Source organism: Nomia melanderi, chromosome 11, assembly GCF_051020985.1.
Source record: "Nomia melanderi isolate GNS246 chromosome 11, iyNomMela1, whole genome shotgun sequence".
Taxonomy (NCBI): Eukaryota; Metazoa; Arthropoda; class Insecta; order Hymenoptera; family Halictidae; genus Nomia; species Nomia melanderi.
Genome location: NC_135009.1, coordinates 14,968,568 through 14,991,730, shown reverse-complemented (window position 1 = coordinate 14,991,730; position 23,163 = coordinate 14,968,568). Strand labels below are relative to the sequence as shown.

The following is a 23,163-nucleotide window of genomic DNA, read 5'->3' as shown; positions in this document are numbered from 1 at the left end:
ATCTATCGATTTCGCTAATTTCCATGTATATCTCGACAGTAAATTTCTGATTCATACTCTCGGGACTGTCTCGACCTTCGAAAATTTCATTTCACGAAAACTGAAATACGCATCGAGGTTTTAAGAAAAGAAGGAAGCCATTTGTCAGTCGCTCTTCGAATAATTGAATTATTCGCCCGCAAGCTTTCAATTTTAGATACCAGAGCTCGACGTCGCCATTACGGCGGCATTCCGTAAAGAATTAATTCACTTTTCAATACACGAATTGTTATCTCCGCCGCTAATGAGTAATTTGCAACGGAGCATCATGAATTTTAATGTTTAGATTCCTCGTGAATCAGGAATATTCATTTCATTTCGTTCAGCCTGTTCTTCTCCTGTTTTCTAAATGCTTTATCCGATTTATTCATCGAAAGTGTTGAAAGAAATTCCCGAAAAAGGTACGCTCGAATAGCAAAGCGACGTTTCGTTGATGTTGATTTATTTCACGGGCGGTTTTCAGTTGTTTCACTCGGAAATTATTCATACGAACACAGAAACTGCTCGCCAACCGAAGGAGCTAATCGTTTTTACATTAAATACTATCTTTAGATGCTTTTAGAGGCTGACCGGGGATATCGGGAGTCCATTATTTTTATCCGTTCCTCGGCTGGCTCGGTTTCCGACCGGGTCGACCGGACGGAGCACGTGGCCGTAAAGCACACGTGTAACCCAGTGATCATGCAACGTAATAGCGGAACGGAGCTGTATAGTGTCGTGGCTCGATAGAATTGGTCTGCGTGTAAACGCGCGGAGTGAGCTGTAGGACGCTAAACCCGGCTGATGTGTTCCACAGGTGACGGTGAAACGAAAATATCACACAGTGGGAAATCCATAAACGTTTCGTTGAAAGCTCGAGGTATCGATTTTGTTCTATCGACTTGAGGGAAACAACTGATATTGGTATCTCGATTTTTTCATTCTGTTTAATCATACATAATGATAGAAAATCGTTGAGTTAAATGTTTTCGTTATATTAACACTAGAACTACCGAGCATTTAATACGATTAACACGCAATTCTTATAAAAATTGTAACAATATTATTTTCAGTTTCTTTAGACACTCATTATAGTACTGAAACGAAACTGTTTTCAAAATCATTTCGAATATTCAATGCTTCGAAGATAATTGCTAAACAAACAAATCGAAACCAGTCATTCTGACTGGTACGGTGGTTCTAGTGTTAATGAAAGTAAGGTATCACGTTTTCGTTGTACTTTTGAAATAGAGAGTTTATGGATTATTCGTTCTATGACATAGTTCGCCTGTTGATAATGTACTAGTCACGTTATGTGCACCGGAATGTCATCATCAGTCACATCGATCGACTTAGCGTCTCTATTACAGCCGACCCTCATTTACAATTTGCATAGTTATTCCGTATCACGTTTCCGCGAACACCGTATCTGCCATAAAACCGAGGCGAAAAAGTAGAAAGGGACAATTAACCAGTCGCGATAGAATCGAATCGGCTATCGCCTCGGCCGTTTCCTGAACGCTCACAATCGGCGGCACGCGTGGTATTCAATACGCTGTGCACACTTGTCGTTAAACACCGGATATTTAAGCTATTCCTCATTTTCATAGGCCATTACCATGAGCAGCGGAATAAAGGAACTATTCTACTCGTTTACAGGAACAGCGAAACGAGCCACGGCGAGGACGCGTCGGCGCAATGATTAAAATAAAACTGGAATCGCGGTGAGCAATGCGAAAATGGAAATAATTATATTTAAATTAAAATCGAGAGATTCCATTTCCGAGGTAGTCGACTTCGTCTGCGAGAGCACCAGCGTTTACAACAAGTGGAAACGGTCAGCTATGAACAGACATATTATCGGACCTTCCATTGAACGGCACACGCGCCTCGCGAGCTTCCATTAATTCAACGGAACCGTCTGTTTTCCTATTACCGATCGTTCGCTGTAATTCATAGCAACAATTTCTTGAATTCAATCAACTTAAAAAATTCAATTTCGCAAAGATCAAAGTGATCCAGAAGATTTCAATCACCGAGATAAGGAACAAAGTAAATTGAAACTCTTACGAAAAATAAACACAAGAATCTTCTATCATTTTCCATCGCGAATCCTCGATCTCCAAAGGTCAGTCTCCAGCGAGGATCACAAAGGTCCCGAAGATTTCGATCGAATCGAGAAAACAGAAGAAGGGTAGAAGGGAACGAAGAAAACACGGGGACAAGTGCAAGAGGAGGCACGACGAGGCGAGCAACCTGCGAACCGTCGCGTCGCGTCGGCCCGGCCGCGATTTATGCGTCAGCGTGTTCGCGTCGCGTTGAACATAAAGGTCGATCGTTAAACCGGGTAACGCGTGTCGCCGCGGCGAACGTGTGTGAGGTGGCCAGGTTTTCGCGTCGCGTGAATACGTTCCCATGCTCGTAAATCGGGCCGCGTACTCGCGGCGCTGCGTGCGACGCCTTCCCGTCGGAATCGAGTCCCCCCGCTACGACTCCGGGAATCGGTTCCCCGACGCGTCGCCGGTAACGAGAGTGATCCGTCATGATCCCCGGGCCCGGAAAAATCCGACGACACCGGCCCGTTACGCGGTTATTAATGACGGGATGTCGTCGCGGCTGCGAGCCTCTCGAACGTATTCATCGGGCGATGCGCGCGGGCGCGTCGCCGATAACGATATCCGCGCATGCCGGACGATCCGATGATCGGTTCTGATTAGAAATGTCTCAATGGACGGTCCCGGGATTGGAGATTCCGATGGGATGATCGAGAGTGATGAAGATTGAAGTGCACCAGGCAATATTCGAGTGCGAGGTTAATATTCGAAGACAATCTCGGTGAGGGGAAAGTCGAACGCTGGACGTCTGCGTTAACGTGTTCACGACGTTCACATATTTGTACATTTGGTATCTTGTATGGAGAAAATTAGATTACTTTCACGTGTGTTTGTAGTTGAGATCGTGACACGAGTTTGGCACGTGTATTATTGATTGTGAGAGTTGTATTTGAAGGGATTCAGATGCATGATTACTCGTATTAGAATTTGCTAGAATATTTTTCAAATGTTAGATCACTGACGAACAGCAAGGATAATATGATGAAATGAAATAGACGAACGAATGAGAAACGAGTGTGCGATGAATAAAATTCCACGGTAAAAATTCGAGAAAACTATTAGGCGTGTAGGTACTGCGAGGCAGAGGATTAATGTATTTTACATCTCATTTATAACCAGGGAAAAACCCTAGAGCTTGATTAGAAATATCTCAATGGACGTTCCCAGTGGGGAATTACAGATCATCGTACCACCTCATCAAAGATGAGTGGTTGTCAGTGGGGGATCATGGACGCGGAAGAGGCTCGGTGGCGTTCTATCAGCGGCTGGTTAGGTGCTGCGAGTTCTTCGCCGGCTAATGGTGATTTATCGCTGGACATCGACAGTTTGTTTGTTTGTTTGGCCCATCGTTCATTGATCGTCGCGACGTCGCATCAGATGGCACCGCGTTGCCGCCGTCGTTTTTCGCAGCTGACGCGCACGTACACCCCGAAATAATTCTTCCGAGCGACGAAATCACATGACGCGGAACAGCGTCACCGGTACTGAACGCGTTAACAGAATCTTGTAACGAGAAGAGCTCGGCATTGGATCAAATCAGTATCAACTAGCGTCGCTTCAGCGTCGCAGCGAATGGTTTTCTAATCTATCAGCAACTACAACTAGTTTTTATAGTACCCATAGCGAAAACGAAAAATGTAACATTTCTTAGATCTTTTATTCTCCTTCTTAGTGCAAAATTTGGACGTGTGAAAAATCTAATAATTGTAGGGTAGTTTCTGTGATTCATTAAGATATCTAATATTATTCCTGGTGCAATATTGGAGCCTAGTTCAAAGGGTTAAACTATCGATTGTATAGAAAATACTCACAAAATTATTCAAAAACACAACTAACCCACGAACGCTAATCCAACAATAAAGTTGTAGTCGGTTCGCCCTTTTGCGTGTCGATACCTGGGGGCCTGAGAGATAGTCCAGGCCCACTGACAAATTTATGACCTGGGTCACGTACGCCCTCGTCTGAAGAGTTCTCCTTTTTAGAAAAGCAGTTAGTCGCCGTTCCTCGTTAGAGCCACATCGCGTAATAAATACATTTAACCTGACTACGGACTTGGTGTTTATTTCAGTAGCCCTACAAAGTCAACCCCGAACTATCAAGAACGGACGACCTTCGTTCAGCGTGCGCTTTCGGCCGAATCGATGCCAGGGTGCATCGATTAGCCTGGCCAGCGCGTTTGTCGCGAGGAGGGGATCAGGGGCGTAGCGTAAACGCACCCCCAGGCGCTGGGGACCGGGCGGAATCCCCTCGCGTGCGTGTCCATTGAATCCTTCTCGCAATAGGGATATTGCGGCGGGTCAGTACACCTTGTAAACACGGAACACGTTCGCCGTGGGCCCCCTCTAAGCTGGCAAGAAGTGAGTGGCAGGATGAATACGGCTGATTACATTCAAGAGGCTTTTTCAGCCGGGCGTGCGCGGCACGCCGGGTATAATAACGCCAGCGTGTCTCTTTCTCTCCCCTTCCTCGCGGCGTCTTTGTCTCTCCGGCGGGTCGCCAGCATTGGTCCATCGTTGCGTATCCTTGCCATTGTGCCCGGCATTATTCGCAACGCGTTTTCATGGGGCCCGAGACGCGTGGACGGGATCTAAGTACCGATGCTATATGATCGGCCCTTCGCCTCGGGACACGCAGGTTGTAAACCATGCACGTCCGATGCCCGGACTGGACCGTCCCCCTTCCGTCCCACCGCATTATAAATCGCGCACCGGCTCTAATTGCATCTGCTATCTCGCGTACCTGTCTCCCCATTGTTCTTAATTCTTAATTGATGACCTTGGCTCGCGATCACGCCGATACACGCTACCGAACGGACCCCCGCCGATCGATGTTTTCTCGTTCCCCGGCGATTTTCGAGAGAAACGCGGCCGGGTTTCCAACCGAACCGTGAGAAAGTGGGATCGTAATAGTTGGGAGTGTTAAGACTTTCTTTTATTGCCAACCGGTTAACGTGTTGTGCTTGAAAGAGGTCTTTGGGTTGGAATGTTAACTCGTCAATCGATATTCCATAATTGCATATTACAAGTATCTAGAAATTCTTTCCTCGAGTCTCCAACGCTCCAAGGTACAGATTCTCGATACCAATTGAGAAAATTCTGTTCCCGAAACGATCGCGGCGAGAAAAACGCCTATCGAGTGTACTTTTTAGCTTCTAAATCGGCCGGAGAGGCCTCGTTAAAGCCGTCGTCGAAGGCCCAATACCGGGGCAAGAAACGCCACTCACTCAGCTCCCCCGTTTCTCCGACAATTTCCCTCGAGGAAAAAAGAGGAAGGTGCCCGAGAGACGCTACGAGTAATCACAGTAATTTTCGAACCGAAAGGAAGACTTCTTTGTGCCCAATAAGATCCTCGGCGGCGCAACAACGGTAACACGGTATTAACGACGAGAGGGGCTCCCCCCGGCCACGTGTTGCGGCCACGCGTTACGCAAATAATCAGTATAACGCGAGCCGACCGGCCGAGCATGGCGCGCGTTACAAAGTTACTTCGCCATTAACCGCGATGACAAGACTGGTTTCTCGCGCACCGGCCCGGGAAGAAAGCGCGCGGGGCGAGGGCGACGGGGGGGAGGGTCGAAAAAAATGGGGGGAAGAAGTCTGACTACCTAATGCCCGGATGAACCAGCAGAAATCACGCGGCGGGGCCCGTTTCATTTCCGAACAGGGGGCCCCGACCTCGCTTAATAAGGCGACCGCGGTTACTCGGAAATTTCGGCCCGCGACTAAAAGCCAATTAACGGCGAAAAAGGGGGGCCCCGCGGCCCGGACAATGTTGCGATCCGTTCAACCTGCGCGCCGGTCATTCGCCGCCCGTTAATCTGTAATGACGATCTTCCCGAGGGACCGAGAGGCCGTTGATTGATGGCGATGCTGATCGACACCGTCCACAATGCTTCCGTGCGGCTTAGGCGTTGAGTAATGAATGCAACGCGATACCCCGCGCCGACTTGTCCAATAATAACGCCGCGATACCTTGTAATGACCGCCGGCTCGCCGGGACCGGGAACCGTCGAATCGCGAGGGGGACTCTAAAGAGGGCTCTCGGTTACTTTTATTCGAATTAGTCTCTGTCAATGCCGGTAACATCTTTCGACAAGTTTGAAGGCTGTTGTTCGGATCCGCGGAGTTCGATAGCGGCCTCTCGTGTACAGGTTCTTCCGCGTTGATCGCTTATTCGAGATCGTTTATGTATGTACGTGTGGAAGTTGAAGGAAACTAAGCGACCGACAGGAACATGTAGGCACGCGTTGGTTGAAAAGTCGCACGAGTGAAACCACTGAACTTTCCACAAAGAAAGTTAATAATTTAGCGCGACCTACTGGGTTCTACCTACGCAGCTGACTTTCGAGAGGCAAGAATAAAAATGCCGTGCTTCTGCCGAGTTGGCAGGAAAGTAGCTGTCCAATCGCGCTGTTGCGGTATGCTGTCCTATTTCATTTCCGATTATATCCGAATAGGAAACTATTCCGCGCGTTTCACGTGTTCGAGAGTCAAGCTTGATTGTTCCAGAGGAATAACCTCGATTAATCCGATAACGTGTTAAACTCGTGAAGATTTTAAAGAATTGATTTGTTATTGATTATTATATTCCATAGTAAACGGGGACAACGGATACGCTTGGTAAGCGTTTAAAATAATCTATAAACAGGGCGAGGTAATTACATGGATCGTAGTTGAGAAATAAATCATAGGTCAACGGGTTAAAGCACTCGATCACCGTGGCTAATACCCTCCTCCAATTTTCCACTCACTTTACTTCGCGCAAGTCGACGTCAATCCTCGGAGAAGACAGTTGCCAGAACAAAAATCCCACGACTCTCTCCTTCATCCAGCGCTAATCACGGAGACTGGAACCGGCATCGATACCATTTCCCATCGACCCAACAAGACCAACGGGAGACCCTCGGTCCCGACGTCTTCCAGTATCACGCAACAGTTTCGCGTCCGACCGTTCATCTGTGATAGAGCAACTAATAACACAGGCTCCGAACTGTGAACTCCTCGCGTCGTCCCGAAGGCGGCAATTACGTCGCGATCACGTCCGCGGAAATCGTCATTAACGCGCCGCTGAAAATAAACATTGTACGGTTCGTCGGAGAAAAACAATGGAAAAGAAGCCGGGCATCGTCCGCGTCGATTTCGCCGTGCCGCGTGTACCGTTAGAAAATCGAACCGCCGTTCGGTCCGTGTTCGTTTTGGAAAACGCGATCTCGGAGCGTCGGACAGGTCGCGAGACGTGTGATTACGGTCGGAGCCGCTCGCATTGTGGAGCCGGCCGCACGGGCGGCTTATCACTCGGCGAACGGTATATCGTTATCTCATCGGCCGGCGGTGTTACAGGAAATCGTTACGATTCCTGGAGGACTGGAGGGTCCTTGCCCCGCGCGCGCACACATACGCTCAGGGTTGTTATTAAGATAGCAGAAAACATATCCGCGCTGTAATTAACCCCGGCCCGATATCGGCCGAGGATAATTATCCACGGTCGCCGGCTGGAGGCCCCTAATAAGTTATTATTTAAAAGAAATATCGATCGGCCGGGGCAGGCTCTGTTTAATGCGATCCAGACGATTAATTGGAATCGGGGACCTAACGTTCCTTCCGTATCGCGTTTTATGCTGTTCTAAGAACGTCTCGCTGGCTTTTTCTTCCGATGCCCGCAGTCCGATAGAGCGATAAAGGGACGACGAGGGTCGAGGGGAAGGTACGTTTTCGGAAGGACGGACGGAATTATGATAATTCGATGGATCGCCTCGGAGTTCGATACTTCTGCCGGTTGAATTCGGGTCTCGCGCAACCGGAGGGAAATAAATAAACCGCGTCCCCCCTTTTTTCCCCTCCGGTTTATCGGTTCGCGGGACGGCAGCTGCTTCCGTTATTGGAAAAGCAAAGAAGAGCATTTCGAGCGGGCCTGTACCGCTATTTATCAGCCGGCCGGGGGTAATGAAGGCCGCGGACCAACGGAAACCGTCCGCGCGAGGTCTCCGAGGAGTCTGATCCCAGACAAGAAAGATTACGCAATATTTAATGCATTGTAACCGGCCCGGGAGCCACCCGTAATCCATCCAGGATGAAGGAATAAAATCCTTTAATGACGAAAACACAGTCGTTAAGGAATTGATTAAACCGGTAACGCGGCCGGCAGTCTCCCGCCGCGGTAATGAGTTTTCTAATACGCGAATATGATCTTAATGGCGGCTATTAAGGGCGGACGTGTCGTTATAATGAATCGCACGTCCGGCCGCGTTAGGCCCGCCGTTGCCGGACTAACCCTATGGGATTAGCGGAGAGGATGTTTCCCATAACAGACGTCCGACGCGGCGTATCACCGCTCCGAGATTTCGCCTTTTTCGGATGTCCCGCGGTCGTTGTCGTTAAATGACCTCGAAAAGAGGGGATGTTTCGTTTCCTCATAGCTGAAGCAAGTAGTTTACAGATGCTGCAAGAAAAATTGATGGAAGATTCCAACCGTTTCCGATATTTCCAATACTTTGTTGCGTGTTAAGAAGGGAAAGTCTGATTTTTCAGATATCCCGGCATTGTCGTGAACAGGCGATCACGAAGTGGCGAGGTATTTACGATTTCGTTTCCTTACGGCTGAAACAAGCAATCTACAAGTGCTAGAAGAAAAATAGCTGGAGGATAGCAGCCACTTTCAATACATTCGATACATTATTGCGTGTTAAAAGGAGAAAAATGTTTGGAAAGCTCCACCTCGTTAGCGAACCCAGCGAACCAGAAGCGAATAAGAATGAGGCAGGGCCTACGTCAATGTTGCCACCGTTCCCGGCATCGAAAGAAACAGATTAAGACTCGCAAAAAGAACTGGAAGCTGGAATTTGCATAAACATCCGCAATCTGGTTACGAGAACCTCCGTCCGACGCGCCTGCAGCCTCGGCGCGGCCCGTCGAAACGGGGAAACGAGCGGCGAGGATGAAATTCATCGTGGAACTACGCCGCCTCGTTCGTTTTCTTTCCGCGTATTCGTTCGTTTCCTTTTTTTTTCTCTCGCCGGAGATACACGGCTCGATCAATTTATCCCCGTCGGAGGCGCGCGATGATCCGGCCGAACGCGCTCCGGCTCGTTAATCAACGATTTATGCAAGAAGAGCGGCGCGCCCGATCGGAAAAACCCGCTCCGGGGACGTATCGCGTGGAAGTTCGCGAAAGCCCGAGAAAAGAACCGAACGTTGCAGTCCCGAGCATTGTGGGTCCATTAAACCGGGACGTTATCTTTCTTCGGCGCAGCGCTATCGTTTCCTGGTGAGGGCAAAAAGTCCGCTCCCCCTCCACCTTTTCGTCCGGCAATTATGATCGAGCGGGGCGCTCCTCCGTTCCGCAGGATCGCGGACAGAATGAAAACGCGCGAGCGTCACGTGCGAATGCGGTAACGGTTGTCGCGGAATCATTACGCGGATCCCGCGGGCTGGATGAAAAATGAAGGACGAGCGTTTTCCACTTCACCGATTATCCAAGGGGACAAGAAAAATCGCGGTTTTTGCCGGACCGCCGCGGACGGATCCTCATTTACCCGGCTGACGCTCGCTGGATGCATTAACGTTATCAAAGATGTTTCAAGATGTTTCTTTCCCGATGGAAGCATGAAAGGAGGGAAGCCAGCTCCGTTACGTGGACTTCGCGGCGCTGTTACCGAGCGAGGATTTAGGATTCAGCGAAGTTGTAACTTGCTCGGCTGGCTCTGGGAATGGTACAGGCTTATCGATAGAGCTTATATCGGAATTAGGTCGGAGGCAATTGAATTAAGTTTCACTAAGAATCCAGCTGATTATAGTTAAACAAGTTAGCGTTGAATTTAATGTCGGAATCGTTTATTTCTAGAAACGAGTAACCTGACCTGAACCGGCCAAAGTGAATTCCTCCTCCGTAATCTTAATGGCAGCTCTCCTTTTAATCGAATTACAAATATCGTCGGAACGTATCGATGGTAGAGCCAAAGAATGATTCGGTGGAGGATTTACTGCTATTAATCAACAGCGGAGTAATGAAGACTGAACAAGAAGGAAATGGTGTTGAGAGTCTCGGCATGCGAAGATTCTATCGGGACACGTGATCCCCCGGAGACACGTCCGTGGGGTTAAAGAAAGGCCCACGGGCGTTCTATTCCGCCGCGGGATCAGGAACCATTTCGGAGTCAATGCACGGAGTCGTGTGGCACGTGTGTGCATACGGTATTAAGGCGAGCACGCACAGACCGGCGAGCATGTTCCACGCGAGATAGCGCCGCGGCCGCATCCGGTCGGCCGGCTACAACAATCCGGCTAATTGTCGGCGGGATTTTCAGGCCCGAGCGTCGTATCTCATTAGGACCACCGGACGGGAGACACCGAGTCAATCAATCCGTGCCCCGGGGCCTCATCGCGTAACAAAGAACCGGATTCACGCGACGAACAAAAGGGAGAGTCCTCGCTCCCTCGCGACCCGGCCCGCATTTGCATGCGAGAAGTCGCCTGGAAGGAAGACTGATTCCTGCGAGAGGACTCTTCTGCTGCTCGGACGCTTCGAACTTCCTCTTGGGAACTTTTCAGGCCACGTCTTTGCATATTCTGTCGCCGTTTTTCCCTTCTTTTTGTTTGTTTCGTACGTTTCAGTCCGTTTGAATAGGATTAAAGAGGCTCGACATTTTCTCGGAGACTTCCATTGTCGCGACGATGATTCACTTCGTCGCTGGATAATCGGAGATTCGTTGAATTTATTCGAAAACGACGGAAGCGGAGTCGATTCTATAGCTCTCCAGTGTTCGGACCGTTCTTCGGAACCGGAGTTCGGGTCGCTTCATCGAGCCTCGTCAGAGTTCTTTTCCAAGAGTGATCTCGGTACTCAGGCTTCTCAAAGAGATTAATCTTCGGACGCCTCTTTTAAAACTTATCTTCGGGTTTCACCAAGATTGATCTGCGGACGGGTCCTTTGAAATTAGTCTATACACTCTCCCTTCAAGATTAATCCTCGAACGTCTCCTTCGAAGCTTCTCAGCTTTCTTCGGCGAAATCGGTTTTCACGGCTCTTCTTCCGGATCACTGTTCGGGGCGCACCTTTAAAATTGATTCTCTTCAAACTCCCCGGCGATCGATCTTCCTCAACGATCTTCGGACGATCTTCGAGGTTAATTCTCCCCGAGAAATCCGCCTCCTCGAGTACCCCGAATTTCCCGCGGAGCTGCTCGCCCTTGGGTCTCATCTCGGCTCGAGCGACTCGAATTTAATTCAAAGGTGAAGGATCTACAACGCCGAGGCGGGGGCCGCGAGGCGGAGGAGGGCAGCGACGTGACAATGGACGAAGCGCGGTGCGTGCATACACCCGAGGCCAGGCCGTTTCGGGAAGAAGGGAGAAAGAGAGGAAGAGGAAGCGAGTCACGCTCACGTCATCACGAATGCTGCCTGCATTCACGACCCCCGTCACCTCGGCCTTCGTCCATCCAGCGTCTAACCACGGCGCGTCGTTGCTCCCAGTCGCCTTTCTCCTTTTCTCTGCCCGTCGAACTCGGCCCGCGAGCCCCGGCCAGTGGTACACGTGCTGAACGCGGACCAACCGCGACGCGGGCGACACGGAATATTCAACGACCACGATCGAGTTTCATTGACGCTGGCCGGAAAGCGGCCGGGGGAATTAGAAGCAGTCTCGCAGATGATTCTCACCAGTCACGGGATCCGGCCGTAACCGGCCGAAGATGGACGGGGAGGAAGACCGATCGCGGACCTGAGTAAGAACAAACGTACATAGACACCGCATGTAAACGAAAGGGGATCTAATTGGTCGAAGAAACAGGAGAAGAACATAGAACCGCCGGGCGCAGAATGAAATACAAGCTCGGGACGCCGGCGCGTTGCTCTTATTCCGCGCGATCGATTTGCTCGCGTTCGCTCGCGCGAGGGGCCCCGGACTCGCCGGGCACGCTCACAATGTAGAAACTTTAATGTCCTTTGAACTGCGGAAGAAATAAATCATCTCGAACGTCACGCGACCGGGGCCCTCGCGACATTAGCCGCCGCAAGGGTGACGCGTTAAAGATGAATATTTCGTTAAGCGCGCGAAACGCGGCAAAAACAGTGGATGCCGCGGATTATTTATAACAGCCGTAGCAACCTGGCAGATAGTCTCTCGAAGCTTTGACGGGGGATGCGAAACACATTTCAAGAAACGGAATAATCTGAACTGCAACCACGACTACCCTCGGAATCGAGATAGAAGCTGGGAACAATAAGCTATCAAACTCTGCACAGTTCGGTTCGACCTGTTCGAAGTGCCCTTTCGACTTTCTTATCCAGTTACATTGTCGAGGAACATTTACTCGGCGATTACCAAAGAATAATCCTTTCGAATCGCCTTCGATGGCTGAAACGAAGGCAACTCTACATTCGCTTTCACGGCGAAGATTATAGTTATCGGGGGTCGAAGAAGTACTGATACCGCGGTACCGAAGGGATCCAACTGCAACAATGGCGGAACGTTGGTACAACTTTCCTCGTGGATACTGATTACAACCGAAAGCCTCGGTTCATAAGACAGCCTTACTGTGCGTTCACATGATGAGCAAGAAGACACAAAGGTGTCTCTAGTTCAGTCATAGTTTTCATCTGTTACGTGTGACCAAGATTGAGGAATGGCAAATTAATATCGGAAAAGAGAGAGAAAAGATGAACGCCGATCAATTAGACGCGCATTCCTTTCACGGCTCGTCTCGCGAGCAACACGGAGCAGCTTAGGGGATCGAGAGCAGCTCCACCAGGAATGGGAACAAAGAGTAGGCACGCACGTGAGTCAGGCAACGGGTTCCAAAGGGAACGACACGGAAGCGGAGGCGCCAGCCAAGATCTGGCAACCGCGGCCCACGGCCGTGGCGAAGACCGCGCGACGAAACGAAGCGGATCCCGCGGATGATTCCTCGTAGGTTACCCCGGGCCGCAGGCCCTCCGGTCGATCTCCCTCATTAACATTCGACTCTTTGTCTCTGTCGTTGTCGCGGCCGTCCTACTCCGTAAGGTCGTCCCGGTCGTACTCGAGATCCCAGGGTTCTTCTTCTCTCCTCGCTTCCATCGGGCCGTTTTCTTCTTATTTCCCCAACCGGTCGACTTTTAGTAGCCCTCTCCGCTCCCTCTCTCTTACTCTTTCTCTCTCTGCCTTTCACCGTCCCCGCCCGATCTCTCCACTCCTCTACGCGCCGCGAGCCGACCCTTTTTTTTCCAACGCGCGACACAACGAAGAAACGAGAATACAGGCGGAGAGCGGTACCGAAGCTTGTTGCAATCTTGCTGCAATTTGGACACGTCTAGGATCGCCGGAGGTAAGGTTACCGATGTAGAACCTCGATCGTTGCTTTCTTGCAACCCGTTGTTCGGATGATTACTTGAGAGGAACATTGGCCAACTCCGGTATCCGAGACGGTTCGATTGAAGTAAACGTAGAAGTAGAGACGTGGAATCACGCGGAGTGGTAGCAATTGAGAAATGCAGAGAACGTTGCCTTTCATCCGGGAGAGACAGGTTAATAACTTGTGATTGCAAGTTCCGAAATGTCGAGATTCCGAATGGAATCTACGATCAGAGAATCCAGGAAACCCGAGATTCCTGCAGACGTATCCCCTAATTACCGGTGAAGTCAGCTACAGAAATGATGCAGCGTCTGCGTCACTTACACGCTACGAACGGATGATACGCGCAAGAACCGGCGTGCAGTTTCATTGAAACTTCTTGCATCGAGGGGCCGATAAATAAAAACCTGTATGACGCACACGCGCAGCGCGCGGAGCAAATCGACGGGGAAAAAGTACGACCCGTCCCCGACGTTCCCCGACGCTAAACGCGTTAACGCTGCGTCCGGCTGGCCGGCGGCCGCTTTTCCCGCCGGATCCTCCCACTCGAATAACCGGAGACGCCGCGGTATTCGATTTTTATGGTTTCATTCAACCGATTCCTCCTTTTCCGCTCGAAGGTCGATTTGCATACCGCGGTTCGCCGCTGCCGCGGTGGGATTTAAAGGTACCGTCTAAAGGGGAGCAAAAAACCAACCAGCGGCGACGGGCGTTGAGCGCGAGCTTTTTAATTTTACGACGAACGTTTATCTTATGATTATGTTGATAACTTCTCGGTACGGACTCGTAACGTAAATTGAACCTCTGACAAGAATTTTCGTGTGCGACCCGCGGCACCGGTAGGAACTCCGCGCTCGATGGGGGGAAGAAAGGAATCGGTTCGTCGAGAAAGAGATGGAAAGAGGGACAGAGGAACGGTTACCGGTCGAAGAATCAATAATCTTCAGAATGGTCGAATAAAATCGGGCGATTCAGGATGAATGATCCCCGAGCGATCGGGATCAAAGCGTAACACGTGTAATCTCGGGCGAAACGAAAGTGGAATCGCGTCACGGAATTGTCTCTGCCGTCGTATACCGGTCGCCCCGGAGAGATTCTCGATCGCTCGCCGCCGTGTATAACTTGATAAACAAGTTTACTTCGAGAACCCGGTATCTTGTGTATACGTGTACACGTATACGTATACGGGGTGTTTCCTAAATCGTGGTATAACCGGCCAGTGGGAAAAATAAGTGGTAAGAGACCAAAAGGACCGTCCCGATGCGACGCTGCGTTCTGAGATAATCGAGTTCGTACATGTTGTTTGGTACGTAAAGCGGCGTAAACGTAACAAACGAGTTGCCGGAAGATTGCCGCAGCTCTTCCTCGCGCATAATAAGAAGCAATAAACGTCTCGTCAAATTTAAAACGATAACATTGTGTAACTAATTGAAAATCGATCTTTTCCTCTCTCGACCACTAGCTGGTTGTATAAAATCTGGACAAATTTTTCAGTTCTCAAGATAATTCACGGAAAAGATTTGCACTTGTTTCAAGGGGTAGTTACCCCTTCGAAATGAAATTCAGCAGAAAAGAAAATTACAGTGTATACACTTGACTTACTCTACTTACAGTTTCATAATTTTTTGAATTTCCGGATTCAATAACTTCCCTCGTTAGAAAACACCCTATACATAGAAATATGTGCTTACAGAGAATCGTTGGTTCTGTGTGTCGACGTGTGATCGAATAAACATTTTCAAACGCGCCGCGCCAGAGACGAAGCGTCTAAAATCGTGGACTAAACCGCCGCTCGCGATCCCATCGCGGATCCGCTTCTCGCGGCGCACGTCGAAAACCAGCGCACGCTCCGCGCGAGGGCATAATTTAAGCCCTTCCACTCTCGCGGATCCGCGTTCGCCGCGGCAGCCGCGCCGGATCCGCTTATCGACCTTTCAGGAGCCGGCTATTTACGGTGTATAAATTTCTCTGATCGCCGTGCGTTATTAATACTATTAATCGAGAGGGAAAGAGACTCGGAGCGATCCCCTGACCGGCCGCAGCCTTGAGGCCAGCGAAGGTCGGCCCGGACCGATCCGATCACCCGGTAGAGCCCGTAATGGGGAATCCTGTTGATCGGCATTCGTCGGGCCACGCGAGGAATCCTTCTCCCTAAATCTCTGGTATTCCAGATTTTTCTGTTTTTACCGTCTTTGCTCGTCGCTCTCGTTCCGCTACCGACTACGTTCGCGCGTGACCCGTTGAAAAACGAGACCGATCCATCTTTTCGTTTTGTAAACATTCAGTTTTGCAGAGAAGTTGCTACAAGCGATGAGACTTTCGTTGTTTCAATCGTTGATCGTATTGAAGAGATAAAATCTCGAAGTTACTTTTTTAATTCTATGGGAAACGTTGGATTCTGTGGAACTTTCAACAGTGTTCGTTTCCGACAATTGAATATTCAGCGGAGAAGTTAGAATAAATTGTTCGATAGGTGCTCGGAGATAATTGCGGTGTACTAGATTTTCTCCGCTGATTATTCGCGACTTGAAATGCAGTAGTGGAAGAACGAGATGCATTTTCGAGTCCCGCAGCCAAATAAGATAGCAAGGTGAGAGAATGGCGCGGAGAAATGACACGGAGTATGCAGGCACGAGGCAGATGAGATAGCTGGTCGAGTAGCCTGAACGTGTGGACTGGTCGAGCAGTTCTATATCGAAGATTAGGCTCCTTTCAAACTCCTGCTGCTGCGTCCGGACGATCCTCCTAATATCTCGGTCGTGAAACCCTGACTGTGTCGTGCCTGCTTGCTCCGGACGTTTCTCCGGTGTCCCATCTCAGTCGCTGTATCAATTCAGACCGACATTTTAGTCGCTACACGTCCCACCATTTCAAACGATTCCTCCGAGGCCTCCAATTCGACGAATCTTCGAAACGCTCGCAACGTGAACATAAACGATCTACGATTTCTTTCTCCGAAGTACCCGAGGTAATGATATTTCAACTGAAACCTGCTACAGTGGCTGATACAGAAAAAGCTAACACTCGTTGTTCCAGATATACAAACTAAGAAGCTATAAAATCACAAAACAAAGGCCATATAATCGTAGTTATCGCTTACTTTCCAGAGCTAAACCCTTGAAACCGCTGAAAGCTTGGAAGGTAGGATTCGCAGAGTGCCTCTGAATCTAAAGAGCATCCGCAAGCGAACCAGTGATATACGGCGCCAAGGGATTTTAACGATTCCCAGGTGCCGCGTGTTCTACAACGGAAACATTTACGCCATTCAGTCGCAGATAAGATGCGGCCGAGTGAGATATCGTTCAAAACCCAGCAAACCACACAGAGGGGATGGATCTCACGGTGAAGATAAGGACACCGGTAAGTCATCAGCCGAAACAGGATTTATGGATGAGGTATCACCGGTGTTCGCGAGATCGGCGGATACCATGGTCGGTCGACCCGGCGACGAACTTTCACCGTCCCGGTCGCGACGAGCCCGGGCCCCGGGAATTGAACGGGACAACGGAGAGGAGTTCAGGGTTCACGGAACAGGGAACAACGTTCCCCGGCCGTGTAACGTTCGAACGTTCGAACCCGAGCCGGGCGACAAGATCATATCTGGTTTTTCATCGTGCGGCCGTGAGTAAGACGTTGTTAAAATGCAACGAGAGACGCGGTGCCGTTTTCGGTTCGGCACGCCGCGACGGCCGACGGAATCTGGGACGGAGCGCGCACCAGGATCCACCAGGGGGGGGATCAGATTGGAAACCCGTTTTAAGGATTCAGAAGCGAGTCGTGACCAAGACATTAGCGAAATTACTCCGGCTCCCCCGGCCTTCGATTCTACTGGCTATCTAGATAGTATTTCCTGGCGAGGGAAACGCCGGGACTATCTCTGCTACTTAATTCCTGCGCCCGACGCGCGTTATTTACAGTTACCGCGAGCCGGTCATCCTACTCTGCGTCATCCCTGCTGTCCCCTTTTGCCTGCGGCGGGAACGGACCAGGCGAAAAACGCGACGAATGGAAGCCGGTTAACCCTACGGTGACCAGAGAGGGGTCCTCGAACTCGCCGCGTTCGAAAAGGACGTCATTTGTATTTGCAACTTTCGAGGAACGCTGTTCGAAAGCTTGAAAAAGAGATGTTTCTTTGGAATGAATAAGTTTCATGGAATTATGTATCGTTGGTTGTACCTTTCGGATTGGTATTGAATAAACGACGTTGGTTTTGCAGATCATTACAAATAGGTCGACGTTGGATACGTCGATTTCCGGCTGGTATAAGGAAGATCGTAAATAAAATCATAATGAAAGTTTAATATAATCCGTGCGCTTGAAGTATTTATGTTTAAGAGGAATATCTTCTATTGAAATTGCAATACGCTCGATGAAACCTTGGTCTTTCGCGTAACGGCTCGCAGCTTGTTCTGCCTAGGGTTAATTGCGTCCCGGTTCGTTACGCGGCCGCGGAAACAGAAGTGACGACGATATTGCCCGGGACAACCTCGCGATTAGTCCAAGTTACGCGATCGCCGGCCGAGCGTTTGTTCAGCCGAGCGTGGACAAGGTTGCACGGAATCTCCGTTTAAGCGAGCGGGGAATGAAATATGTTGCAGGAGGGAAATTCCGGTTTGAACGTGGACGAATGTGGATCGTTCTTGCGCGGGGAGGGGAAGAAAATTAAGATGGATGATCTAATGGCAGCTTTTTGCGGTTTATCAGGGACGCTTGCACTATGGAAATCTATTTTTTGTTTAATTACGTGCCGCGATCGCAGCGCGGTGGTTGAAGTAGGACGGAGAGTTGAAGAACGTGTTTATCACGGGACTAATCTTCGAAGATTCCGAAAAAAGGACAGCTCCGATGAAACAACGATACTTGAAGCAGAAAATCAATTTTCCCCCTGGCGTCCCTTCGCGCTCGATCGCAATCGATCAGTTCCAGGGAAATAATAAACCAAGAACAATCCTCGTGCACCGAGCAAAAACACCAGCGACATTAAACAACCGAGATATTTCACGCGCACTCTACTACCGCGCGTGATAAACATGAATAAGTTTCTTAGTCCCGACTGCCAATTTTCAAGCTAAACCGCTGAACGCGAGTAGATTCTGTGCGTTTGATCGCGGAATAAATGTTGGGCAGGCGCCGGTTTAACGGTTTCAACGAGTGGCATGCGCTGTGTCTCTAGAAAGCCCAATACTCCGGGTATCGCTGAGAATTTCGTCGTTAAGTTCCAATTCACAATTCCCCGAACGAATATATCATAACAGCGCCATTGTGCGTGGATTTTTCTGCATAATTTATCGCCACGCTGAAGCGCGAGGCACGCGAGTGGCTGTTCCGCGAATAATAAAGGCGCCAGCGTCGACGCTAATGCGGCCGGCCGGTCCCGGTGATTTCAACGCGTGGCGCGCGGTATCGCCGGTGCGCCGCGCCGGCCAATTTCACGTTTCTATTTCGCTCACCCTCCTCCAAATATATCACGCGGCCGTACACCTTGCCCCCTCGCCGTCTCGATCCGCTGAAATAAGGCTGATACGTTCGTGGATCAAGATATCCGTGGTCTGGGAATTAAGTGCCGGGTTGTTCGTGTTCGGATTGTTCGCCGCGTATGAAGCACGCGTTCCCAGATAGCGCCGAGCCGGAGAAACTATTCGCCCGTTGCGGTTCCCGTCCGTCCGATCAGTCAGCGCCGGGAGATTTATGTAATTCGATGTTAAAACGAGCGATCGAAGTAAGTGGCGAGTCCCGGTCTGTTCGCCTATCTTTAATCGCGCGGTACATCTCGTCCCGACACGACGCCGGAGATGTATGCGGCGTTATCGCATGACTCCTTGGCCGCGGTGGCCGACTTCTTGCCGGGTCCGCGGGCCTCTTCTCGCGTTTTCTCGTGTTATTGCTCCCGCCGTGCCACCTACGTCGACGCAGAAGATACCCGGAAAGCCGACTTCGCCGCTTTCGCGGGATATTAGGTCGTAAAGCGACTCTCCGCGTTTTTCTGATTGGATACGTGTCCGTTTTCACCCGCCCGAACGGCCAACGAAAACACCGATCTAACGTGTGCCTAAAATATTACGCGTTCCAGAAGTTCCTTCGAATCCTCGCGCGAGGATGAGGAAGGAGAATGAAAGAATTGTGAATTTTTCGTAGGAGAATGATCGATCGCAATTGAAATTCGGTGAGTTTTTCTCGTCGAGGTATCAATTTCGAGAGTAATTTTGGTTCGATTACTCGGCTATAACTGTTGGTAATTCAAACTACACACCGGCGCAGGCAAAAAGCAGATGTCCGCATAAGAAAATCCTCGTCGAGTACACCCGACTAGATTTACAGCCTGCCGTTCGACGAGGATCCAACCTCCGGTCTTCCGTCTTCGTTTCTACGCCAATTAATCCACCTCGACGATACATCATCCTCGCGCCTCGGAACAAATAATAATTCGAAAGCGACCGTTGACCGCGGCAAAACATCGAATTTCGATTTTTCGAAGAGACCGCGGCGTCTCCCGCCTCTCCGCCGGAATTTTTCTTAGCGCGCCACGGATGCCGGAGAATAGGGACAGGCCGGGAACAATAGCCGCAAACGTTATCAAGCTCGTTACAACGCCTACGTTGCCCGCGGCTCGTCGATCTAGTACATCTTTAGTCGTGGCTCGGCAGACGCGGTCTTATCGTCTTATTTATACACGACGGGATCTTTTCTTCGTCGGGCCCCTTTTTTCCCCTCTTTCCCGATACTCGTGCCTTATCCCTTCAGCGAGTGTGCTTCGACCTTAGCTTTATTCGCAGGTGATCAAGTCTAAGCTGATTGTATCTAGTACAAGTTGTTCACATTGTTTCCCGCATAAAATATACTCATTCGTACAACCTTGGATCGTTCGACATACCTTAGTCCTGCACGCTTAGATAAACACGGAGTCATTAGAAAAGACAACGGAATTGATAGCCCTAATGGCAAATCTGGTTCGTTACGCTATACGTATCTATCTTCGACGACCTTTATCACCTCGCGCAACAAGCTAACCGCGGATCCGCGTGAATTTCAATGCATCAACCGGAAAAGATACAGTTCTCGCGCGAGTTTATCTATCACGCCGTCGAATCTCGGCGCGATCTCTAGCTCATTTGGATCGAGAAGCCGGGGCACCTCCTTCCGGTATCTATCATTACGCTAAAATAAGATCGGACCAGAGATTTTCAGGACTACTCTAGACGCCATAATGGACGGCCGGCTGGAGAGCACGTGTGCGCGCGTGTGCGTGTGTGCCGGGCGAAGGTGGTGATTTCGCGCGGGGCGTAAACCCGCCGGCAATTTTCTGCACGTTATACCTTCTCGTTACACCCACGTGCGTTCACAGATCACCGATTCCACCCGCCGCGCCTCACTCGAACGGCTCGCGACGTGACTCCGCCATTATCGCTTCCGTTGCGTTCACGGGCGATCGTTTCGGTGGAGAGCGAGAACCGCGACCTCTCCCCTCGTCACCGTTCCCCTTTGTCCACGCGCCAAGGATTGTGTGCTAATGATTAGACGACGGTACGCGACGCGACGCGACGCGGGCAATTTCCGATCGGCGTGATTATAGGGGCAGCACGAGTCGAAGGTTAGATTTGTATACTTAAAGGTAAATCACCATTAAGCGATTGCATCGACGACCGGACGCTTCAGTCAGTGTACATACAAAGTGACCGTGATGCGTATAATCCACTGTTTAAACGCGGCGTTACGTTACGGGCAGGATGAAAGTGTAGAATATCGGGGATTATCGCCGACGAATGGATTGTTCATGATTCTTCTCGCAAAAGTTCACACCTTCTGCTCGTTGCGTCATTAAATCGCACGTAAACGAGAAACTTCATACGATCTGGTTCGAGTATCTGTCTGTTTCGTTTGCGTACTCTCGTGTGTCCGAATGAATCAGCATTCGCTGACTGCCGACGAGGAGTTTAACGTTTTCGAAATTGAACTGTCCTCTTATTTTTCTCTCATTTTTCTTCTCTTCTTTGCGCATTTCTATATTTATACGCGAGCTGTCGAGTCAGGATCTTAAAGAACTCGGTGAGTAAAGACAGCGACGAGGGGATTAACAGGCGACAGAAACAGGTGGCGAATTTTTCGCCCGAGGATAATCGCGGCAAGAAACGATAAAGATTTATGCCCTGCCCGCTCGTTGATGGAGCAATCATTTATTCCGTTTATTAATTGATTATTCAACGAACGATGATATACGGTTGCGCGGAGCGGGCCGCGCCGCGAACGGGACTATCTAAGTACTAGCCGCGACCGCATAAATTACTGATAAAGAAACCCACGCGTTTTCTCTAGATCTTGTTCTTCTTTATCCGCGCCGGTGTCACGCGGCCGCATTGACGTCCGAACGGCTAAATAAACGTCCGACCGACGGCGACGCGTTTCACGCACTCGGCCGAGTAAACGGGCTCATTATAAATTCGCTAACCAGCTGAATTATATTCATGAATAATTCGCGGCGTCCGCGCTCCTTCAAATCAACGAGTATTATCGTTATTGAATCAACGATACCGGGCAGATAACGAGGGGAATAATTTAAACGTCGAGTCTTTGTACCCTTTTCAACCGAACTACGAGCACTCTAATTAGGATGAAAGATATCTTCGACTTTTAGCCGGGGGACATCCGCGGACACTGTCTCCCGGGAGAAAGCTCGGACTTTCTATGCAGAATCAGCAAAATCAGCGGGGAATGTCTCGCAATTGTGAAACTCGCGGCGAAGCTTGTTACGATAACTTCCTCTCTATTTTCCTCGCGATGCTCCCGTGCTCACGGAAAAGTGCGATCCGGCAAAAAACGGAGGTCCATCGACGTCTCGAGGAAACATGCAAAGACTCGAGCGGTACACGCAACAAGAAACCGCAACGTGCTCGGAGATCACTTAATAGCTGGACGGAGAAATACGGGTCCGATTCGTTGCGTTTCGTTTCATTTTCGTTACTAACTCGCTGTTCTTCGATACGGTTAACCGATTAAAGCTATAAACAAAACGTCCGGCGAACGATCTTTGCTCCTGCGTCGTCCCGTTAGACGACGAGTCATCTCCCAACAATCTATCAATGTACCGTGTACCGTTTAGATTCCCAGGTCTCCCTGAAAAATCACCGACCACCATCCCCCGAAACTCAGCGTTCGGTGGAGGCGAATAATGCGAGGGGGGTTGCCGGTTTCTCGAGAAACGGTAACGAAAGAATGCGGTTGAGCCGCGGTCGGGTCGCGGCGCGGCGGAATCAGATGAAGATAGAGGACGGTTGATGCATGATCGCGATTAGGGCAATATAGGCGGGAGCCATTACGGGCCCGAGGTTTACGAGGACGCCGGAAAGGGGCCATCGGGCGGGGGAGGGCAGATAACGAGTGCATTATGTGGGTTCGGGGGTCGATTCGCGGGGGCCCATTTTCAGATCGATCTTCGATCGCAATTAGGCGCACGAAGGCGGCCCCGCGGCCGGTGAGGACCGAATATCCGAGGCGAGCGCGTCCGTCCGCGCTCGTTAATCTTCCCCTAAAACGTATAATTGGAAACGTTAATTGGGTTACACGGGCGCGGCGCGCGGCCGGCCGAGATAACCACTTTGTTACGTGTACCGAGGCGACAATGACCCGTTACCCGGCCAGAAAAAATGTTAATTAGCCCGGCCGACACCACGGGCTCGGGCAACAGCGTACGCCTATGAGGCCGAAAAATGG

The 23,163-nt window shown here is 50.2% G+C and overlaps 1 protein-coding gene and 1 long non-coding RNA gene across 5 annotated transcripts in view; one reads left to right on the top strand and one right to left on the bottom strand.

Moving 5' to 3' along the window:
• The window catches only part of LOC116432172 (uncharacterized), a 94,490-nt gene that overhangs the window by 69,793 nt on the left and 1,534 nt on the right, over window positions 1-23,163 (bottom strand). The window contains exon 1 of one of the 4 annotated variants that reach the window (XM_076372355.1): window positions 2,089-2,407. The exons of the other annotated variants lie outside the window; for them this stretch is intronic. The gene's annotated coding sequence lies outside the window, so the exon portion shown is untranslated. Of the gene's footprint in view, window positions 1-2,088; window positions 2,408-23,163 lie in introns of those variants that run through there. 4 annotated transcript variants of the gene reach the window in all.
• On the top strand, window positions 655-4,176 carry LOC143175113 (uncharacterized). The gene is made up of 2 exons (XR_012999757.1): window positions 655-898; window positions 1,678-4,176. It is a non-coding gene; the product is annotated as an uncharacterized LOC143175113 (long non-coding RNA).